This window comes from Equus caballus, chromosome 8 (assembly GCF_041296265.1).
Source record: "Equus caballus isolate H_3958 breed thoroughbred chromosome 8, TB-T2T, whole genome shotgun sequence".
NCBI lineage: Eukaryota > Metazoa > Chordata > Mammalia > Perissodactyla > Equidae > Equus > Equus caballus.
In genome coordinates, this window is record NC_091691.1 from 1,998,005 (window position 1) to 2,020,126 (window position 22,122).

The following is a 22,122-nucleotide window of genomic DNA, read 5'->3' on the forward strand; positions in this document are numbered from 1 at the left end:
GGACCTTGAGGGAATTATGTTAAGTGAAATAAGCCAGTGAGAGAAAGATAATCTGTGTATGACTTCACTCATATGAGGAATTTAAAAATGTGGACTAAGAGAAGAGTTTAGTGGACACCAGGGGAAAGGTGGGGTGGGGGGTGGGCACAAAGGGTGAAGTGGTGCACCTACAACACGAATGACAAACATTAATATACAACTGAAATTTCACAAGATTGTAACCTATCATTAACTCAATAAAAAAATTTTACTCATCATATGCTGGATCTTGAGCTATTTATTTAATATCCTGTGACATTTGATTATCTTACAGGCTCTTAGTTCAGTGAAGTGTGAGCAGACATTCTGACAACTAATGTGCACCTGGCACATTAGGGCAACACGGGGATTCATTTGCTCCTGGAGGTTGATTTCTGTCCTAGAATTTGCTCCACTATCCACATGCTGCTCCTGTCTGTTGTCCCCTACCCACGTTGTGCTGCAAACTCTGAGAGTTCATGACCCTGTCATGTTTTTATTCATCTTTGTATCCCATGCCTGAAAAACACTCCCTAAGAGAATAAGTGAAGATGGATCTGTTATATTTTTATGTGCATTGTGTACAGATTTAAAATCTTAATTGCACACCTAGTCTGGCCAAAAATTGTGCTCTTCACTCTGGTTGAGAGGAGATTCCATGTCATTGGGTCACAAGTTCTCTGACCTCATTTGAGTCTGTGTAACTGTTTTGTCTAACAGATAGGAAAGCGGAAGCACAGGGACATGACACCTCCAGCCTTCCGTCCAGCTGAAAGGCGGAAAGAGGACTCAACATCAAAGGCCTCCTAACAGCTGCGAACGTGTTATTTTAACCAGTGGTTCTCAGACTGGGTTAATGGTGCCTCCCCTCAGGGCATTTTAGTAACGTCAGGAGGTGTTTTTGCGTACCATGACTCGGAGAGTAGGATGCTCCTGGCGTCTGATGTGTGCGGCACAAAGAATGTTTCCAAACACCCTACAATGCACCGACCAGTTCTCTGCACCAGGAACGGTGCAGCCACATTGTCTGTAGTGCTGGGTTCAGAAACCCTGTTTTGAACTAAATCACTTCCATGAAGTGATTGAAAAGGAACTAGGAAATCATCCGTGAAGACGTGGGGGGAAAATTTTGGAAAGAAAATAGATTCATACGCATACAATCTCAACGTGAACCTTCCAGCAGGAGACAGGAAAGAAGAACCTTCTCTGATGGGGACGTATGGAAAGCAGACCCAGCATGGGGAAGCTCTGGGGAGTTTTGGTCTCACTTCCCCTCGGGTCTGGAGCACTGTGTGCTTATCGCTGCTGTCATAAGACTGACAATAGTAGTCGGCCTCGTCCTCAGGCTGCAGCCCAGAGATGGTCAGGGAGGCAGCATTGGAGGAGCTGTCGATGGAGCCAGAGAATCGATTGGCAACCCCAGAGGGTCTTTTGTCATCATCGTAGATCACGGTCTTGGGGGCAATGCCCGGGTGCTGCTGGTACCAGTACACGTAGCTGTTTCCAATGTTGCCACTGCTGCGGGTGCAGGAGATGGTGGCCTTCTGTCCCAGTGACTCAGACACAGAGCGGGGCTGTGTCAGCACAAACTCAGCCCAAGACCCTGCAAGGAGTAATTGACACAGAGATCAGTGAGGACAAGACAGACTCCATTCCCAGGGAGGAGGGAGAGGTCATCATCCCAGGTGACATCCAGATGCCATCCCAGAATTCCCTGCAGCCAGCCACCTGTGCAGTACGCAAAGAGGATGAGTGGAGCCCAGGCCATGGTGGAGATACCTCCAGGCTCTGCTTCCCCAGCCGCACAGCCAGGCCAGAGTCCACTACCCCTTCTTATGTGTCACCCTGATTCTCAGGTGGGAGGTCTCCATGCAAATCTTCCCCTTTCTGGAGGCTGCACATGCCCCTCCTTCAACCTTAGCCAAGCCTGCATCTATTCAAAAGAGTGTGTAGGAGAGGGGAGGGCTTCACCCCAAGGATTTCACAGGAACACTTGCAAGATGCAGGGCAGAGAGGAGCTCACAGCTGAGGAACTGGGGAGCACCAGCGCCCTCTGGTGGATGCAGGAGACATGTCGACCTGGGCTGGAGCTGCTGCTCAGGGCTCCTGCCCTCCCAGTCCCACACCCCTCACAGTTCCATCCTTTTGAGATTGGCTTCCTTCACTTGGAAATACGCATGGAAGGTTCCTCCGTGTCGTTCTGTGGCCAGATAATATTTATTTTTATCGCTAAATCATATTCCATCGTATAGGTGTACTGGTATTTATCACTTCACCTTTTGAAGGACATATTGGTTGCTTTCAAGTTTTGGCAATCATGAATAAAGCAGCTGTAAACATCTATGAGATATTCTTGTGTCCACCCAAGTAACTCATTTAGGTAAATACCTAGGAGTGTGATTTCTGTATCATACAAGAGTTAGTTTAGCTTTGTAAGAAACTGCCAACGTGTCTTACAAGTAGCTGACATTTTGCATTCCCACTAGCAAGAATGAGGGTTCCTGCCACCCCACATCCCAGGCAGCATCTACTGTTGTCATGTGTTAGGTCTCAGCCATTCTAATAGGGTCTGCTTGTCTCTCATTGTTTAAACTTGTAATACCCCAATGACCTGTTAGGTTGAGCATCTTTTCACATGTCTGTTTCTCATTTGTGTGTCTTCCTTCATAATGGGTTGGTTCAGATCTTCTCAGTGGAGAGGAATGGCCAGCACCTGGGAATTCAGGAGCTCCAGAAAGTTCTAAAATCAGTTAAAAGAGAAACACAGTTTCTCTACACTTTCAGAACTCAGGGAATTACCAGTAAAGCCCAGTCTGGTACAGTGGACATACAAGTGGCTGCACTGAGGGTCACCTGGTTCTCCCAGGTCACGTATGCTGCATTTCTGTCCTTCTCGTCACCACTAACAGCTGTGGAGGCTATTTTGCTTCTGGCAGCAAAGCAATTCTGTTTGCCAAGGAGACCATTATCTTCTAAAGGAGGCATCTTCCCTGACCCCATAAAACAGACTGGGTCAAGAGCATGAAGGCCTGCAGTTTTAGCAGCAGAAGTGACAGCAGAAGCCCAAACCTGAGCTGGTGTTGGTCACAGGCAGGGACAGGGGAGTGACGGGTCAGACAGGGGAGTGAAGTGAAGCAGATTTTTTACCACATTTTCCAGTGGAACAGGAGCTCGTAGTGGCATTGGGATTGTGTTCAGCTCCATAGCAATGATAATCAGCCTGGTCCTCAGGCTGGAGCACAGGTGGTGAAAGCAGTTCTGTTAACAAACAGAACCTGGAGAATCAGGTTCATGCTCTTGGCAGGTCAATGACATCCGTCCTAGGTCACACACATAGGGGTTCTGCATGGGAGTCCTTGGTACCGTTGCCATGGTGACCCCCAATGTCTGTGCTGCTCCCTGTGCAGGAGAAGGTGACCTTGGGATCTGAGGTTCATCAAGAGCTTCACAGGAACGGGCCGGCCTAGTGGCGTAGCAGTTAAGTGTGCACGTTCCACTTCAGTGGCCCAGGGTTTGCAGGTTCGGACCCCAGGTGCAGACATGGCACCAGTTGGCACGCCATGCTGTGGTAAGCGTCCCATGTATAAAGTAGAGGAAGATGGGCATGGATGTTAACTCAGGGCCAGTCTTCCTCAGCAAAAAGAGGAGGATTAGCAGCAGATGTTAGCTCAGGGCTACTTTTCCTCAAAAAAAAGAAAAAGAAAAAGAGCTTCACAGGGAGAGTCACACATGCACATAATGGGGATTTCTGCCTCTGATGTCCCACAGCCCCATGTCACACCTCAGATTCTTGGAAAGCTCCCATGGGGTGTGATAGGAGAGGAGGACAGAGGTCAGCGCCTGTGAGCTGAGGAAAACACACTCATGGGAGTCCACATGAGTCCTGAGTGGTGTCAGCTGTAAGAAGGTCTTATCCATCGACCCACTTCACCCGCCTGCCCTGGAGCAGGCTCGGCATTTTCCCAGCAACTGCGGAGCATCCTCATCCTCTCATGGCCTAGGAAGAGGTTTCTGGGCCTCAGGCCCCAAACTTCCCCTTTGAGTCATCCCCCCTCCCTGATTTACAACTGAAGGTCCAGGTTCCCAGCAAGGGTTCCAGGCCAGCTCTGTGTCTGGAATTCCTCCTGGGCTAGATCCTCACTCATCTTGTCAGCTCTGGCTGCTGCCCCCTTGTGAGCGCACTGAGGCTCTGCATCTGCCAGATTCAGTTCTCTGGTTGAAGCACACCACAGGTCCCTGATCCAGACGTCAGGATGCAGAAGATTCTGGAGAGGCCCTGAGTCTGGGGCTCTGAGGGTAATAGAATGATTACTGAGGAAAGTCAATAGACACTATGAATGAGAGGTAGGCCACGTGCATGTATTGTGCCTGAAGGAGTCCCTTGGGGATAACTGGTTAGAGACTCTCTGTCACAGAGGTTAAGAGTTTAGACCTGGTGTCAGGAGGGGGAGCTCAGCCAGCTCAGCTCTTGCAGGATGTGACCTCTAGCTAGAGGGATCTGATAAAATACAGGACACACTGTTAATCTAGAAACTCGGATAATCAATATTGCATAGGGCATCCTTATAGCGAAATGTTCCATGTTGTTTATCTGAATTCAAATTTAACTGACCTCTGGTTTTGTTGCTCTATCTAATAGCGCACCCCCAGGTCATGTGCACACCCTCTCCATGCTGGTGCGCTGCCTGGGAAGTAAGAGTGGTGCGGTTCTCAGAAATAAATAAGGTCACACACTTAAAGACATAAAAAACAAAACAAAACAAAACAAAACAAAGCAACTTGCAGTCAATGAAAAACATTTCTCTGGGTGCACATATATCAGCATCATTGGCCTCTTCTACTGAGAAACCAGTGGCCCACGAGAAAGGATGCAGAGGGGGCATACTTTTATAAATTGATTTGGCATTGTGATTATGCATTACTCATTCTAAGCCGGAAATAATAAAGCATTCTACTCACTACTGGGGAAGATGAGAAAATAACAACACAAATGCCGGCAGGGCTGAGCATCCAGCAGGCGCAGAAGCCACAGTCCCTAGAGGATGAGAAGCTTCAAGCCGCCCAAGAAATAGTATGAGTACCTTATAGAGTCCTGAGTGGATTCTATTAATCTCTATACCAGCGCAAGTGGAGAATATGCATTTACAATGTCACTTAATAATAGAGGAAGGGCCCACGATGGGAAAGCCCCTCTGTCCCCAAAGTTCATAGTGCATCCTCCGTGTGTTTGAGCGCAACTCAGCTACAATCTTCAAGAATCTCAAAAGCAGTGCACTGAGTGAAAGAACTGGGTCATACAAGGGTGATACTGTGTGACTCCATTTATGCATCTGAGAAAATGCAAACCCACCACAATGAGCGGAAGCACATCCGTTGCTGCCTGAGGAGGAAATGACGGGATGGGGTGAGAGAGGGATCCCAAGGGGCCTGAGGAGACTGTGCCAGGGCGGAAATGTTCACTCTCTCGATTGTGCTGATGTTTTCCAAGGGGTATAAATTGTCAAAAGGTATCAAATTATGCATTTCAAATATGGACCCTTTATTATATGTCCAGTCCATATTAATTAGAAGAGCTATAAATAAAACAAATAAGGTGTTGGCTTGACTTCTGGCTTCTGGTCCATGATGTTAGGAGCCTGGAAGTCTCCACTCCATCCCCAAACAATAAACAGCTGAACAAACTGAAAAGGCTCCAGCTGTTCTTAGGTTCCTAAGAGCAGTGAGGTCATAGGGCAAATTGCCGCCCCCAGATTGGGGAGACTCACAGGTGAACGCAGAGAATCACAACTGAGCCCCCGAGGGGACCAGTGCTGGGGCAGGGAAGCCTGACCTGTAACGGACAATCTGCAGGAGGCCCAGTGTGGACAAGTGTGGACCCTCAGAGAGTTAAAACAGGGGCCTAAACTTTTGTGAGTTTTGCCTCCAACAGCTGGACCTGCCTCTTACAGTGAATGTCTGAGAAAAAAATATTGTGCTTCTGACAGAGGAAAGAAAAAATGAACAATTTTGAAATATGCTAGAGCATTCTGTTCTTAAAAAGTCTGCTCTAAGGAGAAATTATATTACCAGAACCTGATGTGCTAAGGTTTGATCAGGGACACACCTACCTGTGGGGACTCCAGCCCACTTCAGCCATCCCGCCCTGCCTACGTGGAGGACACAGAGCACATGTGACGTTCTCTAAGCACATGAATGTGATCTCTTCTGATGCCTCTGGGAAGGAATTGGGTCCAAAGTTACCAGAAATGAAAGGAGAACGAACATTTATTGAGTATCCACTAAACGTCAAGTAGTTTATTAAAATGTCACCCCGTCAGATCCTCTCAACGCTGCATTTATAAACACTGTACATCTTTTTCAGAGAATACATTTAGTGAGATATTAATTCTTTCAAGGTCAAACAATTCTAGTTTTCATTTCTTCAAAATTATCTAAGTTTGAAGTTTGATATTTCATGTACTACTCCTTCAATTATATACTCTAAGCATTTTGTGATCACCAGAAATTGCCCAGTTTTTTTTTTATTGTGGTAAGAACGCTTACCATATGGTCGGCCCAGTTAACCAAGTCATAAGCGCACACTGCGGTACTGGGAACTCTGGGCACAGGGCTGTGAGCAGCTCTCTAGAACTTACTCATCTTGCACGACTGAAACTTTGTGCCTGTCAGACAGCAGCTCCCTCTTTCCTCTTCCCCCAGCTCCTGGCAATCACCATTCTCCTCTGTTTCTGTGAGTTTGACATTTTTTCCTTCTTTTTTGGTTTGGGGGGTATTTTTTCAGTTTTAATAGGGCATCACTGCCAAATAAACGTGTTAGCTATTTACAATGACATGATTTGATACATTGCGAAAGGATTCCCCTCATCAGGATAAATAACACATCCGTCACCACACAGGTTTCTCTTTTCTTCTCTTTCTCTCTTTTTCTTGCGAGCATATTTAAGTTCTCTCTTCGCAAATTTCAATGACACAATGCAGTGTTGTCAACTATAGTGAGTTGAACCGTTTCAGATAGCTCACATAAGTGGAATCACACAATATTTGTCCTTCTGTGACTGGCTTCTTTCACTCAGCACAATCCAGCGATCCCACTTTGGGGTATATATCCACCAGAATTGACATCGGAATCTCAAAGAGACATGTGCATTCTTGTGTTGACTGCAGCCTTGTTCACAAGAGCCAAGGTATGGAAACAGCTTAGTGTCCATCGACAGATGAATAGATAAAGATAATGCCAAGAAATATTACTCAGCCTGAAAAGAGAAGGCTATTTTGCATATGCAACAACATAAAGACATTTATTTGACAAGCGACTGCAGACTTCTGTTTGGGCCAAATGGAGTGAGCCCCATGCAGCCTCTCTGTCTCAGATGACAAATGAAACTCTGGCCAGAGAACAAATAATTGCCATCTGATTTTCTAAATTCACCAAGTGAACAACTCCCAGTAACTTGAATCCTGATACTGACCAGGTCTGAGACAGGTTCTGTTGGGGTTTTTACATAAAACAATATTTATATATTACAAATGCTTTAAAAACATACGCAAAATAAATTTGAAAATATGCACCAAAATATGGGCAGAGCTTAATAAATGGTTATAAGGCGGTCCCCCTATTGACCACCACCAAGGTCATTCCCGTCCTCTGTGACATTTGTCCAGTCTTAGTTGTACAGGAGACTGCAAATTAGTACTTCCTGTGTCCCTATGTTACTGTCTGTCTAGGCATTTCATTGTGTGGAGTTCGTCAATGTCTCTGGAATGAATCATGAGAAGAATATTATTTATCGTATTATATAAAGAATGACACTGAAAGGAGTCTGGCCGAGTTGGTGTGAACATTATGCAGCATTTTAAACGCCCTTTTCCCTCAGTAGTGCTATCTGGGGCAGAAGGAACGGGCAGAGCAGCTGAGGGGATTTGGAATTAGAGAGGAGCAGGAGGAAGACAAAACTTCTCCAGTAATCTTTGCAATTTAACCACTACATTGGCGTTCTCACAGCGTGAAATCAAATATGATTTTATGTTCATTCCAGGATTGCTAGCACATCGTTTCATAAAATGTGCAGGGTTATTGTTTCCTTTCCCGTCATCTGTATTTGAGAGCCCCAACTCACCTCAGACAAAGGTCCATACCGAATTATTCTGTGTCTTCTATTAAACAAAGGATTCTTTGATACAGTGCAGAAAAATATGTACTTTGATGAGCACGAAATTTGAAGAGAAGGAGCATCTAAAACTTAAGAGGAAAAGGAAGAATTAGAAAAAATAATTGAATTATCTGAAAAACACAAATAATATCAGCTTTCCTAAGTCACTGTAAAATATAGAAATAAATGACTAATGACATACTACTTATAAATAGCCACTAAAATTCTGACATTTTTAGAGCTAACGCATTTATTATATATTCCATCACGAATAAGTTGGGAGGCCATAGTAATGAGCCAGGACCCCTGACCTCTGCAGGGAGCCCTGACCCAAACCCAGAAACTGTCTCAGACACTCTCAAGGCATCATGGGTCAGAATCATTCCTTCCTATAGGGAAAGTGTGGAGCCAGTGGTGAATGGAGGGATTGGGAAGCTGGATATGGGAGAAGAACCCGGGGCTCAGGGGCCCTTCACAGAGCAGGAAAGTGCAGGGAGGTGCTCCCCCTGGTGGCTGTTGGGTGATGCTGCTTGACCCAGGTCAGAGCTTTCCCTGGGCTGTGCTGTTTACCTCTGAAGGACCATGCTGATGCACACTGCCCACCATGGGCTAGAGGATCAATGAGTCCCGTTTCAGTGGGTCCAGTAACTTCATTTTCCTCTCCCGCAGTGTGTCAAGTCTCCACCTCTAGAAGCTCACAAGCTCGCTCTGCGCTTGGGGCGTCCGGCATGTGGCTCAGTGCGTCTTCATAGCTGCTGTCCCCCAATTCTGTGTTCACCATCGCCCAGAGATTTCAGTCATCTAGTCTCATCCCAGATGCCCCCTGGGGTCAAGGTGAATGTTTCTGCATATAACACGGATGGTACTTGCACCTATGCTCTGCTCAAGTGATACCGTTCCTGATGGTTTGGGTTTCATTATTTTCCTAGAATCGGAAAATGAAATTGCCCTACATCCTCTCTTCTTTTTCTCTCTCTCTCTATGTAACATATAATATACAACATATATAATATGCAACATGTAACACATAATATGCAATATATAGCATTTCATACATTATAATGCATTTTACATACGAAGTTCTCTCCATATAATACATTACATATATTTATGTTTTTATATGTAATTTTATAATACGCATATTAGTTTAAAATAAATATAAATTCCTGACTTTATATGACTGTTTGATGTAGCAAATAGATTTTTAATCAAGTTCTGTAGTTTTACTCAGTGTGAGGGCTGATAGAACAGGAACCTTACTACAATGGAACCTCCTCCCTATTTTAGGGCTCTTCTCGCATTGCTGTACTAAAAACTCTCACAGCCTGTGACTGTAATGTACTGGGCCCTAATCAAGATTTTTTTAAGAGCTCCATGGAGTTATTGAGTGTCAGGTGTCTAGGATCTGAATCCAAAAGAACAGATGTTTATCCAGCACTTTCCCAACCAAGGAACCACAGGGAAGAGCAGTAGACGTTGTGGATTGACCTGAGGGAGGTGAGCACTGAATGAGATGGCATTGAATGTGGAGATCGATGTGGGTGGTATTGATGGATACCTGCACAGTATTGTCATCCAATCCATGAACATGGCTGCCCTTTCACTTATTTAAATTAGTTTTTCTCAGTAATATTTGTATTTTTCAGTTTACAGCCTTTTCTATTTTATTATTTTTGATGCTTTTGGAAATGGAACTGCTTTCTTAATATCCTCTTAATCTTGTTCTTTGTTATTAATTAGAAAACCAACTGATTTTTGTAGAGTATTACTACCCTTAAGTCCTGTAGGAGATACTAGATAGAACCCATTAGGGGTTATGATAGGAGTTGGTTTTCCTATTTTGAAACAGTAGGATAACAAGTATTGAGGCAGGTGGGAATATGAAAATGAAGCACTGCCATCCGTGAGCAGTACAATGAGTAACCCTGGATCCACCTCTAAAGGCATTGAGGAAAAGTAGGGATTTTCCTGAAGGTTTAGTGGAGGCCAGAGAATAGCCATCACAAAGTACACCCGAGAGCAAAGCTTCTTCAAAATCCCCTTCCAGTCGCTCTGTCTTCCCAGATTTCCATTCCTTTTGGCAGCTGCCCCAACTCTCTCTTCTCCCTCTCTGCTCGTTTTCCCCAGTCAAGCTCATTTCTCTCTGCATCTTTCTTCTCCAAACCCCCTCAGCTTGCATATCCACCCAGCGATAAATACCAAGCCCCAGCTCGTGGTCGTCCACTCCTCTGCAGCTTCTCAAGGTTGCCCCAGGACTCTGAAGCACCAGCATTCTTTCCATCAGCATCACTTTGGAACGTGGTTAGTGACGTAACTCATCGGTGAACAACATGGGCTGTAAACTCTGACTTCATCTTCGCAAACCGGGTGACCTCAAACAAACGATATCCTTCCTCTGGAGCTGTTTTCCAATCTATAAAATAAGGATAATGTAAGTACGTGGCCAGCATGATTGCTGTGAGTATTAAATGCGATGATGCCTGCAAAATACCGGTCTGTAGTGACTGTGCAGTAACTGTTAGCCATCAGTACTATTATTCATCTGCTGGAAAATTCTATGAGGTCAGTAGAGCAGTGGTTCCTGTTTTGATATGAACAAAGCAAGGACCCCAGTGGTGAATTGATTTGCTCAAGGTTGTACAAGACAGGCAGCCAAGTCAGAGGTCAAATCCCCTCCCTTGAGTCCAGAGCCTTTGGATTTCTGCCCAATTTCTTGAGGTCAAGACCTGAGAAGCAAGTGCTGGTGAATGGGGTCCCCCACAGCTTGGATGCTGTTTAAGAATTCTGAGGAGAGGAGATTCCCCTTCCTGGCTTCAGTTTTCAGTGTCAACATTAAGTTATGATGATGTATGACATGAGATTGTGTCCCCTGCTGGCCCCTGAAAGATGCATTTCTTCTGAGGGCGACTACAGAGGATCCATTTTGCTGTTCTCAGTAGATCTGGAGTGACCTACTCTAGTCCCTCTGCTTGGGACACAAAGCTCGTTGCCCTCATGAGCCATTTCTCACAGCAGCCACTCAGGGACTTCCTACATACTTCTAGTTTGCCTGGATGGTGCCCCCCGTTGGGGTGTCATCACTTCCTTAAAATACAGAATTAAAGTTTGTCACTGGACACCCAGCCAGCTGTCAGGATCCCCCCCTCCTCCTGCCACTGTCACACACTTGGTACTTCCCAGTATAGTGTGGTGTTTAGGGAATTCTTGAGTCAGACAGATGTGAGTTCAAGGTCTAGGTGTGACACTAAATGTGGACTTGGTTCAATTTTTTCAGCCTCTGAATCTGAATCTCCATTTCTTCATCAGTAAAATGGGTATTTGGATAATGAAAAGCAGGCAGATAATACATCCTCGGGCTGTGGTAGTTCATGAGACTGTGTCAGTGAGCTATGACTACACTAATGTCACATAACAGATAACCATAAACCTTAGGGGCACATGACAATCAGCAATCCACAGAAGAACAAATGTAAGTAGCCAACCCAAATGTGGACAGATTTCCCTGCATTAGTAAACAAAGCATGTCCAATTAAAGAAAACCCAAGATGCCATTTTTCATCTATACTTAATTGGAACTTTTTAAAAGATAGACTTTACTTTTTAGAACAGTTTTGAGATTGACAGAAAATTTAAGAAAGACAGCACAGAGAGTTCCCATACCCCTCTGTTCTGGTTTGCTATCACTAGCATCTTACCTCAATAGGGGATACTCGTTACAACAGATGAAATTATACAGGTTCATTGTTATTAACTAGATGTATGACTATTGACGTTGACCTTGACCGCCTGGCTAAGGTAGTGCTTGTCCGTTTCCTCCACTGCAAAGTTACTGCCCCCTCTTTCCATACTGTGCACTTTAGGAAGGAATTCCCTGCACAGGTCTCTCCCTGGCTGATGCCCCCTCAGCTCTCAGGATCAGGGCAGAAAAAGGAAGATGTGCACAGCTGACTCTCCCAGTTCAGGCCTCATCCTGATGCAGTACCACGTGACCTATATAGTGAGGGGTACGTCTTCAATAGCAAATATTTACTGAATACCTACCTGGTGTTGAGTCTGGTGGTTGGCAGTGGAATGCCAGGCTGTGCTAGACAGCCTCATCCCTGCTCAGGGAGCTTACCCTGAAGTAGGAACATTAGGGTGGGAGGCATACCTAGGGCCACCCTTCCCCAACTTCACCACTGGAGACAGGGAGGCCAGAGAGGACACTGCTGCACTCATGGGTCTGTGATGGGATGAGCATTGGTGAGATTATAGGAGAGCAGGGAATCAGAGGCAACATGAGAGCTGAGGGCTCCTGGGAATGACGTGAAGAGTCCTTGGGTTTAGATGAAGATGTAGAAAAGTCCATGAAACGATATAAACAGAGGAAGGTGGAGATAAATCACATGACCTAGGAGAAGTGGACTACCAGGAATATGAAATTAGAATTCAGGAATTACGAGACCCTGGCAGGGCAAGTGCCTTAGGAATCCCAGAAGATGTGCTTTGGTTTTTCAGGTGAAGGGGCTTGATCATCGGTTGAATGTGATCTACTGAGGCTGCTGGAAAGGAATACAGGAGAGGCCACATGTCAGCAGGGTGAGAAGTGAAGACTGGGTGAGAGAGTTGACAGAGGGAGGACAGATTCCCCTCCAGGAAAGCTTGGATGGGAAGTGTAAGATGGAGGAGTCCAAATCTGGATGTCCTTCACTGTGTTTCATAAAAATAGAATAATGTTAATTTGTAGACTTTTGTCACAGGAGAAGATAAATCCAAAGCTTATAGATTTATTACCTTTTAAAACATTAACTGTTTATGTCCAACAAAGAAAATTTGCTTCTTTGGCCCCAGCTTGGTGCCGTAAAAGTACTATATTTAAAAGCATTCTTTACCACTTTACTGGTCTCCTCAGTAAGATGAGTTGAATAACATTTGGACTCAAGTTTAGACTCTAGTGTGTGAGATTCATGTGTTTAACTTTTTGAAAATTGGTCTCTGACACGTTGGGAGCTTATTTCCTGAGATGCCTGAGAGGATCCTTCCATCTAATCTACTGACCCTGTGGTGACTGAGGACCAAAACCTTTAAGCTCAGGAATTACTGTTCTTGAGTCCTGAAGTGATTCCCAGGAGCTACTAAAACTTTCCTTTTCTGACCCTGTATTTTTCTAGACATTCACCACCCCCACACACTTTTTTGTTACAAGGGGCTGAAAATGATTTCGGGGGTATTAGCTGACTGGTATATACGTGATGAGAACATAACGGAGGTAGCAGAATTTCAGGAAAGAATGACTCTCAACCTGAGGACATTGCATGGCATTATTGGATAGAGACAGAACATTCCAGAAGGACACTGACCAGGAAAGTCTAAGTTGGGGGAAAACCAGGCAAGTTCAATTTGGGCTCTCAATATTTGGCTCTTTTTCCTAGAGGGGCAGAGTCACAGCAGACTCAGAATCAAGCTGACTCTGATCTCACTCCCAGTGACCTGGACCCTGTGAGGTGCAGACTCTCAGTGATGACACAGAGGTGACTGTGGAGCAGATGCTATGCTTTGGGAGCTGAAGGGACCTCCACATGGAGTATGTGGACAGAGGTACTGGTTCCTGTGCTGGCCCCTGAGTCTGGCCCCCACCTCAGAGTGAGAAGTGGGGAGAGGAGCCCAGGTCAGGTGTGAAATTGGCCAACATTGAGGTTTCCTGAAACTTCTTTTCCATCTTACTACCTCTGGGAAGAGGAGTCCATCATGAGGGTTTTTTTTTTTTTTCCTGCTTTCTACCTCTCATGAGACTACCTGAGTTTCAGAGCAATACCTCATGGATGGCCGTGAGTGTGTCTTGGCCTGGAGTTGATCTCTTACAGGGATATCAGAAAAGTCAGGGAGCCAAGCTGAAGCTTTCTGAGATGGGAACAGCCTGGCTCCTGTCCTATGCCCAGATCCCAGTGTCCCCAGTACATGTCCCCAGCTGTACTTGTGACGAGGGTGGAGGGAAGCGAGAGGGACTGCAGGGGACCTATTTGGTGACATTTCCATCATTTTCATCTTCTGTTTGGACCCCAAAATTCCCAGTCATGTGATCAACCTATGATTGATCCCCTCTCTTATTGGACAGGTCCAGTGTTGCCCAAAAATATCAAGCAATCCCCTCCCTGCTCAGCATGGTGGAGTCAGGGGAGATGGTGTGAGTGACCTGGTTCAGTCCTGTGAAAGCTGGATTCCTGATCAGTGGACCAGGGAGGGCAAGTCTCTCTCACTCTGGAGGTTTGTTGTGAGGATGTGATGCCTGGGACTGCAGAGGCAAGTTTGCTCCCTGTGGGAAAACAGCCTGGAGAGTCAGGTGTCATGGAGGAGGGAGAGACAGTCACAGAGCATCAGGCAGCATCCGTCAGCCCTGCGTAGAGTTACTTCTTCTGAACTGCGGCCATTTGGATGTGTGATACCACAGCCCACACTCTGTAGCCCACCCTGGACTTACTGCATCTAAGGAAGGACCACAGTGTCCCTCTGTTCATCCTTCCTCTGAGAGAATTTTCCAGATCAAAGGCTATTAAGCACCCAGCCTATGAGCCTCTGCAGGACGAGGTTCTCTCCCGCATGATGGTGGGCCCTGTGCCTGGCTCTGTGCAGCTTCCCACTCACTTTAGCTCATATGTGTTTAACAAATGAAGGGACCGACTGAACTTCTGGAAAGTCGTAATTTCTGAATGAACTTAATAACTAATGAGAGCAAGAAATACATATATTAGAAAAGTCCTCTCACTATTTTCTTTTTTATTCTACTGTGAAGCATTGCCTACGTCCTTCTTCCTTCTCATCACTGCAGTTGGGGCTGCCTTTCTGTAGGTGCATTCCGTCACATTTAACTTCTTTTCTTCAGATTTTCCTTTATTTCTCCTACTAGACTGTTTCTCCTGGGACAGGATGACCCCATCCTAACACCTGCTTCCCAGAACAGCCTTCCTTGTCCCCACAGGGGATGACTGGGATCAGGATGTGTGGGCTATCTGCCAATTGGATCCCGTTGATTGATGGTGCCTGTATTCAGAAATCTCTGCCCACCCCAGGATTTCTTGGTGCTATTGTTTGCTAGTTAGTGACTTTGCTGAACAAACTGTCTAAACTCTGTATTCTTTGCCATGTGTGGATACTGTAGTCTCTGCTCAGTTCCGTTAGTGGTCTGCTAGTGAAAGGGAAAGCCGTTTAGAAACCATTGTGCGCTGATGATCAGCAGTCAAAGCCCATGTTGGAGTCAAGCCAGCGTCCTCATCCTCTAGCTGCCTAGTGATGCTCCCTGTTCCTTGCTCCCCTCTGTGCACCTGGAAACCTGAAAGTCACGCATGATAGCTGGAAAAACTCTGAGAATGATGATAAACCGTGTAATTTAATTATCACCCTCTCTGGGAACCACAGGCAAGGATTTAGGGTGCTTCAATAGAGCATGGTTGCTGTTCTGAATTGTCTCCTCTGATGAGATTTACCATTTATTATGGAAGCCTCTTTCCTATATTTGTCACAGCCTCTGTCTTGGCATGTAGGAAGGGAATATAGTAAAAATAATCAATAGAATAAGTTATCACATTTTAATTACTCTACTTATTTCCTGAGGGAAATGATAAAAACTTATTGATACACATTCAGAGTAATGAGATGCCATAAAGAAAACCCCAGAGGGGCTGCTCCGTGGCCTGGTGGTTGGGTTCGCGCGCTCTGCTTCAGCGGCCCAGGGTTTTGCCGGTCCGGGTCTTGAGCGCGAAAGTGACACCGCTCTTCAGGCCGTGCTGGGGCGGCATCCCACATGCCGCAGCTGGAAGGACCCACAACTAAAAATACACAACTATGTACCGGGAGGCTTTGGGAGAAAAAGGAACAAATAAAATCTTTAAAAAAGAAAGAAAGAAAGAAATCCTCAGAGACTACTTGGAAATGATGGTCATCATCAGTAAACCGCAGAAGAGGTCAAAGAAACCTGCAAGGTCTTTCGAGGCTAAACGTGCGTCTTTAGGAAATTTGAGAACAAGTTCACTTTCCTTTCATCTTCTCCCTCCTCCTCTTCTTCCTCTCTTTCTTTTTCTTCTTTAGAGATTGGGGGCTAAGAAAAGAATCTCAGGGCTGCTTATCATCACTAATGAAACGGACAAGAAAGTAGCTGGTTTTGCTTAATTCCTTCCACTGTAAGGATATTCTGGTCCTCTGAACGGTGATATAAAATATAAAGAGAGAGCACAACACCCCCCTCCCTCTGCTCCCCGGCGTTTGCACACACTGTTCTCTCTGCCTGAGACCCGCTTCCCCCAGGTCTTCCCTGGGCCCATGGAAAGCTCAGACTGTGGGTCTCTACTTACGTGTCACTCCCTGAACCCCGAGTCCAGTTCTGAGCTCTCATGATAGCCTGGGTTGGTTAGTGGCGTCGTTCCTCTCAGATCCACTTCCTGTCCTTCCCTGGATCTACTGTGCTTCAAGGATCTCACTCTTGAAACTTATATTTTCCTTTTGCCTTTTTTTTTTTTTAAAGATTTCTTTCTTTCTTTTTTCTCCCCAAAGCCCCCTGGTACATAGTTGCATATTCATTCATTCAAGGCCCCCTGGTACATAGTTGTATATTCTTCATTGTGGGCCCTTCTAGTTGTGGCATGTGGGATGCTGCCTCAGCGTGGTTTGATGAGCAGTGCCATGTCCGCGCCCAGGATTCAAACCAACGAGACACTGGGCCACCTGCAGCGGAGCACGCAAACTTAACCACGGGGCCAGCCCCTCCTTTTGCCTTTTTTAAAAGCCTCCCAGTTGGCTTTGACAGATAGGGGCTCCAGTGGAGGCTTGAAGGAGGAAACAGGGTGTTTCTCCTCCTCTCTCTGCTCTGGGAAATGTTTCTGCCAGTGAGCGTGTCTCCTACAAGATCGCAGTTCTCATCCGCTGGCCCCAGCACGGGCTCTTACAATTCCCCTGCTCCGCGGGTCCCTCCCACTCTAGGGGAAGAGCAGCTTCCTGCTGTGGCTCAGCTTTGCTGCCTCACAGGCCTGCTTTTGCCCCCTCAGCCCTTCTACCACCTTTGTGACCAGTTCCCCACGTTCAAATCCGTTTCTCGAATTGGTTTTCATGTCACTCGTTTTGCTGGCAGAACTCTGACTGGTACTTATGTTGTGACACCTCTCTCACTTTTACATAGTTATTTAATCTGTTCTCAGCTCCTCTAAATTGCAGAAAGAGAGAATTGTGTTGGTCATTTCTTGGTTGTATTTCCAGTCCCCAGCACGGACCAGTCCATATCTGCTAAAAGAAGGAAGGAAGGAATTTTGAATTTATTACCCTTTTTATGTTAACTTTTATCCACTGGGTTGATAATTGAGAACAAAGACCCAGTGCTCTCTAGGTGAGACTTTGCATAAAGCACAAGGTCATAGATTGTATTTCCTGGTGGACATATAGTCTGGTTATTTGTGACTTTTCTATGCTTTTGTTGATTTACAAATGACGATATAATTGGAGTGACTTTAATTTTGCGGAGTTGATACCTTTTTACATTATCTTTGTTCTTCAATGTTTCATTTTGAAAAATTTTAACACCTCGAAAAGTATAATAAATGGTGCCATGAATATACGCTTCACCTATACTTATCAGCACCCAACTAATTTTTCTCCATCTATGCCCGAAAGTTAGAGACTTCAGCATATTCTAAAGCCCAGCCTTCCCCTGCTACAGTCCCTCAAACTTGTCTGAAAAATGGGCTGCACTGGCCACCAACAGGCGTGTGGAGTTTAGCCTGTGGCATCTTCCCGGCCTTGGACATCTTCTCTGCTGTAGTAACTTCTCTCCCTGATGACCCTTCGTATTCGTATCTGCAGCTGGGAACGCTCTTCTGAGCACAGACACTTGGGTCCTCCCAGCACTTGGCTTCGTCCTCTGATGTCTAAGGGACCCTGTAAGCTAACTCTCAGAGACCCGTTCTGATTTCCTGTCCAAAGCTCTCCTCTGCCCCTCCTCCCTCTCTCACCGAAGGACACCGCCCCTCACGTGGGGCTCCTGTCCCCACCCTGACTCCTCTCTGTTCTCACACTCACAGGCATCAGCAAATCTGAGGGCCTCTGCCTGCAGGGCAGGTCCTGGCTCCCACCCAATCTCTCCATCTCCACCTCCACTGCTCCCGAGGGTCTAGCCTTCACCATCCACAGCCTCAAGTCCCTGCCATGGTGTCCCACAGGTATCCCTGCCTTCCCCTTTCCCCCATGGCAGCTTCTGTCATTGTAAAAGGAAACCAGACTATTCATGGTGGATACATCTGCCTCCAACTTCTGACCCCTCATGGCCTTGACCCCCTTCTCTCTGGCTTCACTCACTGCCTTCGGGCCACTCTGGCCTCCACTCGGCTCTTACACTCACCCTGCTCATGCCGCCTTCAGAGCCATCACCGGCTCTGCCCGCTCAGCCCACAGAGCTCTTCCCCAGGGCTCCTCCCTGTGCAGGTGACCACTCCCACCAAGAGTGTGTGTCTAGCATGCGTGCCCCCGTTCCCACACCCATCACCCCTCACCCTGCCTTGTTCATGCTTCTCCAGAACAATGATTATCACCTCATATGCACTGTCTTCTACTCAATTTTATCCTTTAGGATCTGCCTGTCCTTCCTACAATATCAGCTACACAAGGGCGGTCTCTCATTCCAGTCTTCATTGCTCTCATTCCAAATCAAGCACAGGGTTTTTCTATGGTTCTGGTTATTTTTTAATCAATTTAGAGGAGACCAAATTCTGGTTCTGGTTCTGGTGATGCTGGCTCTGTCATTCATCTCATGCGACCCAGGTTATTTGCTGCACCTGCCGCTTGCATCTCTCCTTCCACTATAATCACCCCCAGTGGTGCTCACGGCCTAAGCAGGGCACATTATCTTTGATTAGAACTACGCATTATGGAGACCGCACTTCATCATATGGGAGAGAAACCCCTGAGACTTCCCTCAGCTTCCACTGCGGAGTGTCAGCTGGGGAGTAGAGAGGGCCCAGGGCAGCAATGCGGAGGTTCCCTCAAACGCCAAAGGTGATTTCTTCTTGTTCAGTAAAGTCTCTCTCAGTCTTCCTCCAGTGAAAGGACAAATTTCCACCTAATTTATCAATTTTGTCTTGAAAATTATTCAGCTATTATTATATCAGAATACCAATACCAAGTAATACAAACTTCTCTCCAACTATAAAATTTGACTCTACCCCAAAAGACGCCAATCATCCTTTTCTTCTTTTAATGACTGCACACTTAGTCAAAACAGCTGCTTTTACTTATGATTTATGACTGTTGTTTAATCATACTGATGTTGTTTATTTAAAGTTTTTATTGCTCAACTGCATATATTTACAACTTTCAATGCGGTATTGAAACAGGCAACATTGATAATTCACGGAAGTTCAATATATAAATAATATTTACACAATATTGTCTAGAGAAAGGTAGTTTGATGAAGATTCACTTTAAGTACAAGATGAGTCTCTTAAGAACTGTGGAGTGAGGGGTGACCCAAACAGTATGTGAAGAGAAAGAAAGCCTCACCTTTCTTGGTGTGTTCTAGGAATTCCAAGTCTTCAGATTGGGAGGAAGTGAAGATGAAGGAGCCATCCTTTGTGTCCAGCATGCGAAGGCAGAGGATCTCCAGCCCAGGGAAGGGGCTCCCCTGCACCCACAGGCCTCAGTCACGCTCAGATGGAGGTCAAGCTGGGTGGAGGCTGCCTGGTGTCTTGGGCGACGTGAGCGGAGGAGGAGAGAAGAGCTCTGCTTTAAGACCCAGGCCCACTCCTGAGGAAGGGACCATAAGGCCTTGGTTCTTGGCCTCCTGGCAGCTTTGGGAAAGCTCCTCGTGACGTCTTGAGTCTCACAACCTCTTCTAAGAACTCGAGCACTTGCAGCAGCTCTGCCGTCTCCTCTTCTTGTTCAACCATTTGGCTCTCTCTCCCTTCAGTTCCTGAGCCAGGCCACTTAATTCCTCCTTCAGCATTGCGTTGGTCCTCTTCACCTTTCTGTGAGTGTCTGTGAGGCTGGCTATAGTCAGTGACTCTTTCTCCAGCCTGGCGATCTCTAAAGATGATTGCATCCCCAGATACTCCTTTGAGCAGCGCCAAGCTTGTCAACGAGCTGGCATTTCTCCTCAATCCCTGCAGCCACTGCTTCTGCCAGCCGCTGTTCACATTGTACATAAAGTTGACTTCTAACAGACTGAACCAGTCTGAATATAAATAAGATGCCCACCAGTAAACTGAGGGCAGGTGGGCACATCACTGTCTCCCACTGGAGGCTGTGGAAAGTGAGTCATGGACTCAGGATATCGGGCAGCATCTCCACCACCACCTCGCCCAGCTTGCCAAGGATCATCCCCAAGCCAAGCTGCACAGAGGACAGCAGCCCCTCCATGGCACTGACCCACCACAGGGCTCTGCCCAGTCACCACAGATCCACCAGCCACAGCACACTCCAGGGAACACCCCGACATTCTGCCTGGAACCCAACCAGCAACTGACAGTCTGGAAAGGTCAGTTATATGGTGGGTGTTGGGGGAGATTTGTAAATAAATGATGCTCATCTCCATTACTGTTTAATGTTCCTTCTAAATTCCCTCTTTCTTCTTTGTTTGTATTTATATAAAGTTAAAACATAATGAAATGTGTCTACATTAAGTGTATGACTTGACACATCTTTAAAACCATATACCCCCTACAGCATTCAAGAACCCTTTCAATAAATGAATCACATCTGTTAGCACAGAAAATACCTCCCTGTACCTTTTCAACCAATCCCACCCTCTCCCATCATCCATAGCCTCTGTTGTGCTTTGTGGAAACGTACATCACTTTTGCAGGTCTTGAACTTCACATAAGTGAAATAAATGAGAATGTACACTTTGTTGTCGCACACTTTTATTCAAAATAATGTCTTTGAGGACTATCCAAGTTTTTGTGTCGATATAAGTTCACTCTGTGCTTATTGGTAAATGAGGCATTGTACAAATATATCAAAAAGATTAATCAATTCTCCTTTTAGTGGACATTTTGAGTTGCTTTCAGTTTAATGTCTTTTGAATAAATATATTGTGAATATTTATCCCTATGCCCTTTTTATAAATATGTGTTTCCATTTGCCCTTGATGAACACTTGGGAGAAGAAATATCAAGTAAGTGTATGTTAAATTTCTTATTTGGAGAAAACATTGAGGTGTAATTTATATGTCCTGACATTCACTTATAAGTGTAGAATTCATTGGTTTCTGTAATTGTACAGAATTCCACAGTGATCACACAATTCACTTTTAGAACGTTTCCATCACCCCGAAAGATTCCTCCCACTTTACACTATTGGGTGCATTTGACACCGTTGGTCCCTCTTTTCTTGAAATGCTTCTATCACCTACCTGACAACTCCTCACACGCCAGTACATGTTTTCTTTCTGTGCTCACTGGCCTTTCCTTGTCTGTCTCTATTGCTGATTTCCATTTTCTCCCATATTTCTCAGCATTAGTTTTAACTCAAAACTGAATTCTTGGAGCAATATCAGCAAGATGGTTGAGTAAGAGTTTCCAGCAGTCATCCCTTTGCAGAAACAGCAATCTGATGAATGATCCACTCACGAAAATGCCTTCACAAGAGCCAAGGATTCTGGGTGAGAGATTAAAGCACCTAGGCGGAGCAAACGAATAAGGAAAGACTCACTCAAGAGGGTAGAGAGAACAGTTTCTATTACTCTGCTCCCCGCCCCCAGCCTGAGCAGCCCAGCCTAGGGAGACATACTCTCCCAGGGAAGGAGAATGAACTGAGCACCCAAATTTAACAGACCTCAGTACCAGGCTCACCCCAGTGAACCCCAGAGACAGGCTGGCCCCCACAGCCCTAGGCACCTGTAGACCCCGCCTCCAGATTCGCCGCAGCGCCAAGATAGACCCTGCATTCCCAGGCTTCTGGTCTGACCCAGTGCCTGGCCTGCCCCTATAGACCCAGGCTCCAG

General features: G+C 45.9%; 1 protein-coding gene and 1 long non-coding RNA gene across 2 annotated transcripts in view; one reads left to right on the forward strand and one right to left on the reverse strand.

Annotated features, from left to right (window-relative positions):
* Positions 1 to 257: 257 nt before the first annotated feature.
* On the reverse strand, positions 258 to 12,356 carry LOC111774582 (uncharacterized). The gene is made up of 4 exons (XR_011441673.1): positions 12,210 to 12,356; positions 10,368 to 10,581; positions 8,136 to 8,257; positions 258 to 1,621 (listed from the first exon to the last, which is right to left on the reverse strand). It is a non-coding gene; the product is annotated as an uncharacterized lncRNA (long non-coding RNA).
* A 7,343-nt stretch (positions 12,357 to 19,699) lies between these two features.
* Positions 19,700 to 22,122, forward strand: part of LOC100052724 (sodium/glucose cotransporter 1) — a 99,467-nt gene continuing 97,044 nt past the window's right edge. The window contains exon 1 of the mRNA XM_070276011.1: positions 19,700 to 20,655. The gene's annotated coding sequence lies outside the window, so the exon portion shown is untranslated. The remainder of the gene's footprint in view (positions 20,656 to 22,122) is intronic.